Below are 11,569 nucleotides of genomic sequence, written 5' to 3' on the forward strand. Positions count from 1 at the left end.
GGGGAGGGGAGGCGGCCATAGGGGAAACCCTAGATGGGTTTGGGCGCCCCCACCCCTAGGAAATTTGCCCCCCAAGCCGGGAGGGGTGGCTGCCCTAGGGGAGGCGCCCCCACCTCTCCAAGTTACGTGAGATGGGGTGGGAGGGGCGCTCAGCCCCTTAGTGGGCTGATGTGCCCCCTCCCCTTGGCCCATAAGGCCCCCAACGCTTGCCGGGGCCTCCAAAACCCCTTTCGGACAAGCTGGTCATCACCTGGTACCCCCGGAACAATTCCGGACTCCAATACCCTTCGTCCAATATATCGATCTTCACCTTCGGACCATTCCGGAACTCCACGTCACGTGCGGGATCTCATCCGGGACTCCGAACAACCTTCGGTAACCACATACTATTTCCCATAACAACTCTAGCATCACCGAACCTTAAGTGTGTAGACCCTACGGGTTTGGGAACCATGCAGACATGACCGAGACATCTCTCCGGCCAATAACCAATAGCGGGTTCTAAATACCCATATTGGCTCCCACATGTTCCACGATGATCTCATCAGATGAACCACGATGTCGGGGATTCAATCAATCCCATATACAATTCCCTTTGTCTATCGGTATGTTACTTGCCCAAGATTCGATCGTCGATATCCCTATACCTTGTTCAATCTCGTTACCGGCAAGTCTCTTTACTCGTTCCTTAACGCATGATCCCGTGGCTAACTCATTAGTCACATTGAGCTCATTATGATGATGCATTACCGAGTGGGCCCAGAGATACCTCTCCGTCACACGGAGTGACAAATCCCAGTCTTAATTCGTGCCAACTCAACAGACACTTTCGGAGATACCCGTAGTGTGCCTTTATAGCCACCCAGTTACGTTGTGGCGTTTGGCACACCCAAAGCATTCCTACGCTATCCGGGAGTTGCACAATCTCATGGTCTAAGGAAATGATACTTGACATTAGAAAAGCTTTAGCAGACGAACTATACAATCTTGTGCTATGCTTAGGATTGGGTCTTGTCCATCACATCATTCTCCCAATGATGTGATCCCGTTATCAACGACATCCAATGTCAATGGTCAGGAAACCATAACCATCTATTGATCAACAAACTACTCAACTAGAAGTTTACTAGGGACATGTTGTGGTCTATGTATTCACACATGTATTACGGTTTCCAGTTAATACAATTATAGCATGAACAATAGACAATTATCATGAACAAAGAAATACAATAATAACCATTTTATTATTGCCTCTAGGGCATATTTCCAACAGTCTCCCACTTGCACTAGAGTCAATAATCTAGTTCACATCACTATGTGATTGTAATGAATCCAACAGCCATGGGGTTTGTTCATATCTCGCTTGTGAGAGAGGTTTATTAGTCAATGGGTCTGAACCTTTCAGATCCATGTGTGCTTTACAAATCTCTATGTCATCTTGTAGATGCAGCTACCACACGCTACTTGGAGCTATTCCAAATAACTGCTCTATTATATGAATCCAGTTTACTACTCAGAGTCATCCGGATTAGTGTCAAAGTTTGCATCGACATAACCCTTTAGGACAAACTCTTTTACCACCTCCATCATCGAGAAAATCCCTTAATACACTAGTTACTAAGGATAAGTTCGACCGCTGTCATGTGATCCATTCCTGGATCACTCTTGTACCCCTTGACTAACTCATGGCAAGGCACACTTCAGGTGCGGTACACAGCATAGCATAATGTAGAGCCTATGTCTAAAGCATAGGGGACGGCCTTCGTCCTTTCTCTCTCTTCTGCCGTGGTCAGGTCTTGAGTCTTACTCAATACTCACACCTTCTAACACAGCCAAGAACTCCTCCTTTGTTGATCTATTTTGAACTCCTTCAAAATCTTGTCACGGTATGTATTCATTTGAAAGTACTATTAAGCGTTTTTTGATCTATCCTTATAGATCTTGATGCTCAATGTTCAAGTAGCTTAATCCAGGTTTTTCATTGAAAAACACTTTTCAAATAACCCTGTATGCTTTCCAGAAATTCTACATTATTTCTGATCAACAATATGTTAACATCATATACTCATCAAAAATTCTATAGTGCTCCCACTCACTTCTTTGGAAATACAAGTTTCTCATAAACTTTGTATAAACCCAAAATCTTTGATCATCTCATCAAAGCGTACATTCCAACTCCGAGATGCTTACTCCAGTCCTTAGAAGGATTCCTGGAGCTTTGCATACTTGTTAGCATCTTTCAGGATTGACAAAACCTTCTGGTTGTATCACATACAAACTTTCCTCAAGAAAAACATCGAGGAAACAATATTGTGACATCCTATGTGCAAGATTTCATAAATAATGCAGTAACTGCTAACATAAGTCCAACAGACTCTTAGCATCGCTACGAGTGAGAAAGTCTCATCATAGTCAACTCCTTGAACTTGTCGGAAAACATCTTAACGAAAAGTCGAGCTTTCTTAATGGTGACACTTACCATCATTGTCCGTCTTCCTTTTAAAATCCATCTGCATCCAACAGCCTTACGACCATCAAGTAGTTCTTCCAAAGTCTATACTTTGTTTTTTTAATACATGGATCCTCTCTCGGATTTTATGGCCTCGAGCCATTCGTCGGAATCCGGGCCCACCATCGCTTCTCCATAGCTCGTAGGCTCATTGTTGTCTAGCAACCTGACTTCCAAGACAGGATTACATACCACTCTGAAGTAGTACGCATCCTTGTCGACCTACGAGGTTTGGTAGTTACTTGATCCGAAGTTTCATGATCACTATCATAAGCTTCCACTTCAATTGTTGTAGGTGCCACAGGAACAACTTCATGTGCCCTGTTACACAATAGTTGAAGTGACGGTTCAATAACCTCATCAAGTCTCCATCATCCTCCCACTCAATTCTTTCGATAGAAACTTTTCCTTGAGAAAGGACCCGTTTCTAGTAACAATCACTTTTGATTCCGGATCTGAAATAGGAGGTATACCCAACTGTTTTGGGTATTCTATGAAGATGCATTTATTCGCTTTGGGTTCGAGCTTATCAGCCTGAAACTTTTTCACATAAGCGTCGCAGTCCCAAACTTTTAAGAAACGACAGTTTAGGTTTTTCTAAACCATAGTTCATACCGTGTCATCTCAACGGAATTGCGTGGTGCCCTATTTAAAGTGAATGTGGTTGTCTCTAATGTCTGACCCATAAACGGTAGTGGTAATTCGATAAGAGACATCATGGTATGCACCATATCCAATAGGGTGCAGTTATGATGTTCGGACAAACCATCACACTATGGTGTTCCAGGCGGTATTAGTCGTGAAACAATTTCCACAATGTCTTAATTGTGTGCCAAACTCGTAACTCAGATATTCATCTCTATGATCATATCATAGCCATTTTATCATCTTGTCACGACGGTCTTCAACTTCACTCTGAAATTAATTAAACCTTTCAATAATTCAGACTTGTGTTTCATCAAGTAAATATACTCAACATCTACTCAAATCATCTGTGAAGTAAGAATATAACGATATCCACTGCGTGCCTCAGCACTCATTGGACTGCACACATCAAAATGTATTACTTCCAACAAGTTGCTTTCTTGTTCCATCTTACTGAAAACGAGGCCTTTCAGTCGTCTTGCCCATGTGGTATGATTTGCATGTCTCAAGTGATTCAAAATCAAGTGAGTCCAGACGATCCATCTGTATGGAGTTTCTTCATGCATATCTACCAATAGACATGGTTCGTATGTCTCAATCTTTTCAAAAACGAGTGAGTCCAAAGATCCATCAACAAGGAGCTTCTTCATGCGTTTTATACCAACATGACTCAAATGGCAGTGCCACAAGTATGTGGTACTGTCATTACTATCTTATATCTTTTGGCATGAACATGTGTATCACTACGATCGAGATTCAATAAACCATTCATTTTAGGTGCAAGACCATTGAAGGTATTATTCAAATAAACAGAGTAACCATTATTCTCCTTAAATGAATAACCGTATTGCGATAAACATAATCCAATCATGTCTATGCTCAATGCAAACACCAAATAACAATTATTTAGGTTTAACACCAATCTCGATGGTAGAGGGAGCGTGCGATGTTTGATCACATCAACCTTGGAAACACTTCCAACATATCGTCATCTCACCTTTAGCTAGTCTCCGTAGCCTTTTATTTCGAGTTACTAACACTTAGCAACCGAACCGGTATTTATTACCCTGGTGCTACTAGGAGTACTAGCAAAGTGTTGGGGAACGTAGTAATTTCAAAAAAATTCCTACGCACACGCAAGATCATGGTGATGCATAGCAACGAGAGAGGAGAGTGTTGTCTACGTACCCTCGTAGACCAAAAGCGGAAGCGTTAGCACAACGCGGTTGATGTAGTAGTACGTCTTCACGATCCGACCGATCCAAGTACCGAACGCACGGCACCTCCGAGTTCAGCACACGTTCAGCTCGATGATGTCCCGCAAACTCCAATCCAGTAGAGTTTCACGGGAGAGTTCCGTCAGCACGACGGCATGGTGACGATGATGATGTTCTACCGTCACAGGGATTCACCTAAGCACCGCTACGATATGATCGAGGTGGATTATGGTGGAAGGGGGCACCGCACATGGCTAAGAGATCAAGAGATCAATTGTTGTCTCTATGGGGTGCCCCTGGCCACGTATATAAAGGAGTGGAGGATGAGGGGGCCGGCCAAGAGGAGGAGGCGCGCCCAAGGGGGGGCAATCCTACCCCAAGTAGGTTTTGCCCCCCCCCCTTCCTATTCCAACTAGGAGAAGGGGGAAGGAGGAAGTGGAGAGAAGGAAGGAGAAGGGGGGCCGCGCCCCTTTCCTTTCCCAATTTGGATTGGGGCAAGGGGGGCTGCGCGCCACCTCCTGCTGCCTCTCCTCTTCCACTACTTTGGGCCCATGAGGCCCAATAACCCCCGGGGGGTTCTGGTAACCCCCCGGTACTCCGGTATATATCCGATAACCCCCGAAACCATTCCGGTGTCCGAATATAGTTGTCCAATATATCAATCTTCATGTCTCGACCATTTCGAGACTCCTCTTCATGTTCGTGATTACATCCGGGACTCCGAACAACCTTCGGTACATCAAAACTCATAAACTCATAATATAACCGGCATCGAAACGTTAAGCGTGCGGACCCTATGGGTTCGAGAACTATGTAGAAATGACCGATACATATCTCCGGTCAATAACCAATGGCGGAACCTGGATGCTCATATTGGCTCCCACATATTCTATGAAGATCTTTACCGGTCAGACCGCATAACAACATACGTTGTTCCCTTTGTCATCGGTATGTTACTTACCCGAGATTCGATCGTCGGTATCTCAATACCTAGTTCAATCTCGTTACCAGTAGGTCTCTTTACTCGTTCCGTAATACATCATTCCGCAACTAACTCATTTAGTTGCAATGCTTGCAAGGCTTAAGTGATGTGCATTACCGAGAGGGCCCAGAGATACCTCTCCGACAATCGGAGTGACAAATCCTAATCTCGAAATACGCCAACCCAACAAGTACCTTTGGAGAGAACTGTAGAGCACCTTTATAATCACCCAGTTACGTTGTGACGTTTGGTAGCACACAAAGTGTTCCTCCGGTAAACGGGAGTTGCATAATCTCATAGTCATAGGAACATGTATAAGTTATGAAGAAAGCAATAGCAACAAACTAAACAATCAAGTGCTAAGCTAACGGAATGGGTCAAGTCAATCATATCATTCTCCTAATGATGTGATCCCATTAATCAAATGACAACTCATGTCTATGGTTAGGAAACATAACCATCTTCGATCAACGAGCTAGTCAAGTAGAGGCATACTAGTGACACTCTGTTTGTCTATGTATTCACACATGTATTATGTTTCCGGTTAATACAATTCTAGCATGAATAATAAACATTTATCATGATATAAGGAAATAAATAATAACTTTATTATTGCCTCTAGGGCATATTTCCTTCATAGAGTACACTATAATATAACGTATATTCAAAATACTTCTGTCGACCTTGCCAGCCTTCTCATCTACCAAGTATCTAGGGTAGTTCTGCTTCAGTGACCGTTCCCCTCATTAGAGAAGCACTTAGTCTTGGGTTTGGGTTCAACCTTGGGTTTCTTCACTAGAGCAGCAACTGATTTGCCGTTTCATGAAGTATCCCTTCTTTCCCTTGCCCTTCTTGAAACTAGTGGTTTAACCATCAACAATTGATGCTCCTACTTGATTTCTACTTTCACGATGTCAAACATCGCGAGTTGCTCAAGGATCATCATGTCTATCCCTGATATGTTATAGTTCATCACGAAGGTCCAATAGTTTGGTGGCAGTGACTATGGAGAACCATCACTATCTCATCTGGAAGATTAACTCCCACTCGATTCAAGTGATTGTAGTACTCACACAATCTGAGCACATGCTCAACGATTGAGCTTTTCTCCCTTAGTTTGCAGGCTTAAGAAACTTGTCAGAGGTCTCATACCTCTTGACGTGGGCACTAGTCTGAAATCCCAATTTCAGTCTTTGGAACATCTCATATGTTCTGCGACGTTTCAAAAATGTATTTGGTGCCACAATTCTAAACCGTTAGCATTACGCACTGAACTATCACGTAGTCATCAAAACGTGTATGTCAGATGTTTCCCAACATCTACAGACGACGCTCGAGGTTCAACACACTGAGCGGTGCATTAAGGACATAGCCCTTCTGTGCAGCAATGAGGACAATCCTCAGTTCACGGACCCAGTCCACATAATTGCTACTGTCAACTCTCAACTAAATTTTTCTCTAGGAACATATCTTAAACAGTAGAACTAAATTGTAAGCTACGACATAATTTGCAAAGACCTTTTGACTATGTTCATGATAATTAAGTTCATCTGATTATTTAATGAACTCCCACTTAGATAGACATCCCTCTAGTCATCTAAGTGATACATGATCCGAGTCAACTAGGCCATGTTCGATCATCACGTGAGACGGACTAGTCATCATCGGTGAACATCTTCATGTTGATCGTATCTACTATACGACTCATGTTCGACCTTTCGGTCTCTTGTGTTCCGAGGCCATGTCTGTACATGCTAGGCTCGTCAAATCAACCTAAGTGTTTCGCATGTGTAAATCTGGCTTACACCCGTTGTATGCGAACGTTAGAATCTATCACACCCGATCATCACGTGGTGCTTCGAAACAACGAACCTTCGCAATGGTGCACAGTTAGGGGGAACACTTTCTTGAAATTTTAGCGAGGGATCATCTTATTTATGCTACCGTCATTCTAAGAAAATAAGATGTAAACATGACAAACATCACATGAAAATCATAAAGTGACATGATATGGCCAATATCATCTTGCACCTTTTGATCTCCATCTTCGAGGCACGGCATGAACACCATCGTCACCAGCATGACACCATGATCTCCATCATCATGTCTTCATGAAGTTGCCTCGCCAACTATTACTTCTACTACTATGGCTAATGGTTAGCAATAAAGTAAAGTAATTACATGGCGTTTTCATTGACGCGCAGGTCATAAATAAATTAAGGCAACTCCTATGGCTCCTGCCGGTTGTCATACTCATCGACATGCAAGTCGTGATTCCTATTACAAGAACATGATCAATCTCATACATCACATATATCATTCATCACATCCTTCTGGCCATATCACATCACATAGCATACCATGCAAAAACAAGTTAGACGTCCTCTAATTGTTGTTGCATGTTTTACGTGGCTGCTATGGGTTTCTAGCAAGAACGTTTCTTACCTACGCAAAAGCCACAACGGTGATATGCCAATTGCTATTTACCCTTCATAAGGACCCTCTTCATCGAATCCGATCCGACTAAAGTGGGAGAGACAAACACCCGCTAGCCACCTTATGCATCAAGTGCATGTCAGTCGGTGGAACCTGTCTCACGTAAGTGTACGTGTAAGGTCGGTCCGGGCCGCTTCATCCCACAATGCCACCGAATCAAGATAAGACTAGTAATGGCAAGCAAATTGAACAAACATCGCCCACAACTACTTTGTGTTCTACTCGTGCATAGAATCTACGCATAAACCTAGCTCATGATGCCACTGTTGGGGAACGTAGCAATAATTCAAAAATTTCCTACGTGTCACCAAGATCAATCTAGGAGATGCTAGCAACGAGAGAGAGGGAGTGCATCTTCATACCCTTGAAGATCGCTAAGCGGAAGCATTACAAGAACGTGGTTGATGGAGTCGTACTCGCGACAATTCAAATCGCGGAAGATCCGATCTAGCGCCGAACGGACGGCGCCTCCGCGTTCAACACACGTACAGCCCGGGGACATCTCCTCCTTCTTGACCCAGAAAGAGGTGAGGAAGAAGTTGAGGGAGAACTCTGACATCACGACGGCGTGGTGGTGGAGTTTGTGGTATTCCTGCAGGGCTTCGCCAAGCTCTACGGAGGAGAAGGAAGAGTTGGAGGAGGGAGGGGCTGCGCCAGGGAAGGGGTGCGGCTGCCCTCTCTCTCGCTCACTATATATAGGGGTAAGAGGGTGGAGGAGGCGCCCTAGGGGAGGGGGGCGGCCATAGGGGAAACCCTAGATGGGTTTGGGCGCCCCCACCCCTAGGAAACTTGCCCCCAAGCCGGGAGGGGTGGCTGCCCTAGGGGAGGCGCCCCCACCTCTCCAAGTTACGTGAGATGGGGTGGGAGGGGCGCTCAGCCCCTTAGTGGGCTGGTGTGCCCCCTCCCCTTGGCCCATAAGGCCCCCCAACGCTTGCCGGGGCCTCTGAAACCCCTTTCGGACACGCTGGTCGTCACCTGGTACCCCCGGAACAATTCCGGACTCCAATACCCTTCATCCAATATATCGATCTTCACCTTTGGACCATTTCGGAACTCCTCGTCACGTCCGGGATCTCATCCGGGACTCCAAACAACCTTCGGTAACCACATACTATTTCCCATAACAACTCTAGCGTCACTGAACCTTAAGTGTGTAGACCCTACGGGTTTGGGAACCATGCAGACATGATCGAGACATCTCTCCGGCCAATAACCAATAGCGGGTTCTTGATACCCATATTGGCTCCCACATGTTCCACGATGATCTCATCGGATGAACCACGATGTCGGGGATTTAATCAATCATGTATACAATTCCCTTTGTCTATCGGTATGTTACTTGCCCGAGATTCGATCATCGGTATCCCTATACCTTGTTCAATCTCGTTACCGGCAAGTCTCTTTACTCGTTCCATAACGCATGATCCCGTGGCTAACTCATTAGTCACATTGAGCTCATTATGATGATGCATTACCGAGTGGGCCCAGAGATACCTCTCCGTCACACGGAGTGACAAATCCCAGTCTTAATTCGTGCCAACTCAACAGACACTTTCGGAGATACCCGTAGTGTGCCTTTATAGCCACCCAGTTACGTTGTGACGTTTGGCACACCCAAAGCATTCCTACGGTATCCGGGAGTTGCACAATCTCATGGTCTAAGGAAATGATACTTGACACTAGAAAAGCTTTAGCAGACGAACTATATGATCTTGTGCTATGCTTAGGATTGGGTCTTGTCCATCACATCATTCTCCCAATGATGTGATCCCGTTATCAACGACATCCAATGTCCATGGTCAGGAAACCATAACCATCTATTGATCAACGAGCTAGTCAACTAGAGGTTTACTAGGGACATGTTGTGGTCTATGTATTCACACATGTATTACGGTTTCCAGTTAATACAATTATAGCATGAACAATAGACAATTATCATGAACAAAGAAATACAATAATAACCATTTTATTATTGCCTCTAGGGCATATTTCCAACAGTCTCCCACTTGCACTAGAGTCAATAATCTAGTTCACATCACTATGTGATTGTAATGAATCCAACACCCATGGGGTTTGTTCATATCTCGCTTGTGAGAGAGGTTTATTAGTCAATGGGTCTGAACCTTTCAGATCCATATGTGCTTTACAAATCTCTATGTCATCTTATAGATGCAGCTACCACGCGCTACTTGGAGCTATTCCAAATAACTGCTCTACTATACGAATCCGGTTTACTACTCAGAGTCATCCGGATTAGTGTCAAAGTTTGCATCGACGTAACCCTTTACGACGAACTCTTTTACCACCTCGATAATCGAGAAAATCCCTTAGTCCACTAGTTACTAAGGATAAGTTCGACCGCTGTCATGTGATCCATTCCTGGATCACTTTTGTACCCCTTGACTAACTCATGGCAAGGCACACTTCAGGTGCGGTACACAGCATAGCATAATGTAGAGCCTACGTCTAAAGCATAGGGGACGACCTTCGTCCTTTCTCTCTCTTCTGCCGTGGTCAGGTCTTGAGTCTTACTCAATACTCACACCTTCTAACACAGCCAAGAACTCCTCCTTTGCTGATCTATTTTGAACTCCTTCAAAATCTTGTCACGGTATGTATTCATTTGAAAGTACTATTAAGCGTTTTTTGATATATCCTTATAGATCTTGATGCTCAATGTTCAAGTAGCTTAATCCAGGTTTTTCATTGAAAAACACTTTTCAAATAACCCTGTATGCTTTCCAGAAATTCTACATTATTTCTGATCAACAATATGTTAACATCATATACTCATCAAAAATTCTATAGTGCTCCCACTCACTTCTTTGGAAATACAAGTTTCTCATAAACTTTGTATAAACCCAAAATCTTTGATCATCTCATCAAAGCGTACATTCCAACTCCGAGATGCTTACTCCAGTCCTTAGAAGGATTCCTGATGCTTACTCTAGGGGTTGAAAGACATAAGGCAACAAGGAGGCGACCAACTTTCCTCCTCGACCCGTCGGCACCGTTGTAGGTCCCTCTGCGTCCCACCAGCCGCCACGGTAGCGAGAGGGCGGGGGAATCTCGGATCTATGTGTCTAGTTTGTGTCCCGTAGGGTTCTTGACTTTTTTCATGGCTGGTGAAGTTGGGGCGGTAAGTTGGGGCGGTGGTAGTGATGTGAATAGTAGTGGTTCATCGGCTTTCTGCATGTCATTGGCTTTCCTCTGAGTGACACCGATGAGTAGGAGGATGGGTGTCCATCGCTAGCCGCACTCGGTCTGCCGTGATTAGCATTTGTCCATTGCGGCGACATGCTGAGGGGATGATGTTGCCGCATGTTTTTGTTCTCCACCTCCAATTTCGTTTGTTGAAGCCAGCTAAGTAGGAATTCATTGAAGAACTTGTGAGGATTATGTCCCTCTCAAGTGCTTGTGCCTTTCCGCAAAAAAATAAGGGCGGTTGGCAATATCGATTACGGGTGTTGGTTCAGGATCCAACAGTAATCATCATAGGATTGTGCACGTAGCTGGTTGCCTAGATGGGATTCCCACAAGGCAGTTTACCAAATTCAGGCCCTCACTGTCGAGGTAACACCATACTCCTTTGATGTATTATGGTGGACTAGCCTCTTATGAGAACTAGGCTTTTGAGTACAATGGTGAGATCGGAAGGATCGTGTATGTAAGAGATGATTTATGGAGAGAAGACCCTAGCCATGCCTTATATAGGGGGAC

The sequence above is a fragment of the Triticum dicoccoides genome, chromosome 5A (genome assembly GCF_002162155.2).
Source record: "Triticum dicoccoides isolate Atlit2015 ecotype Zavitan chromosome 5A, WEW_v2.0, whole genome shotgun sequence".
In the NCBI taxonomy this organism is placed as follows: domain Eukaryota; kingdom Viridiplantae; phylum Streptophyta; class Magnoliopsida; order Poales; family Poaceae; genus Triticum; species Triticum dicoccoides.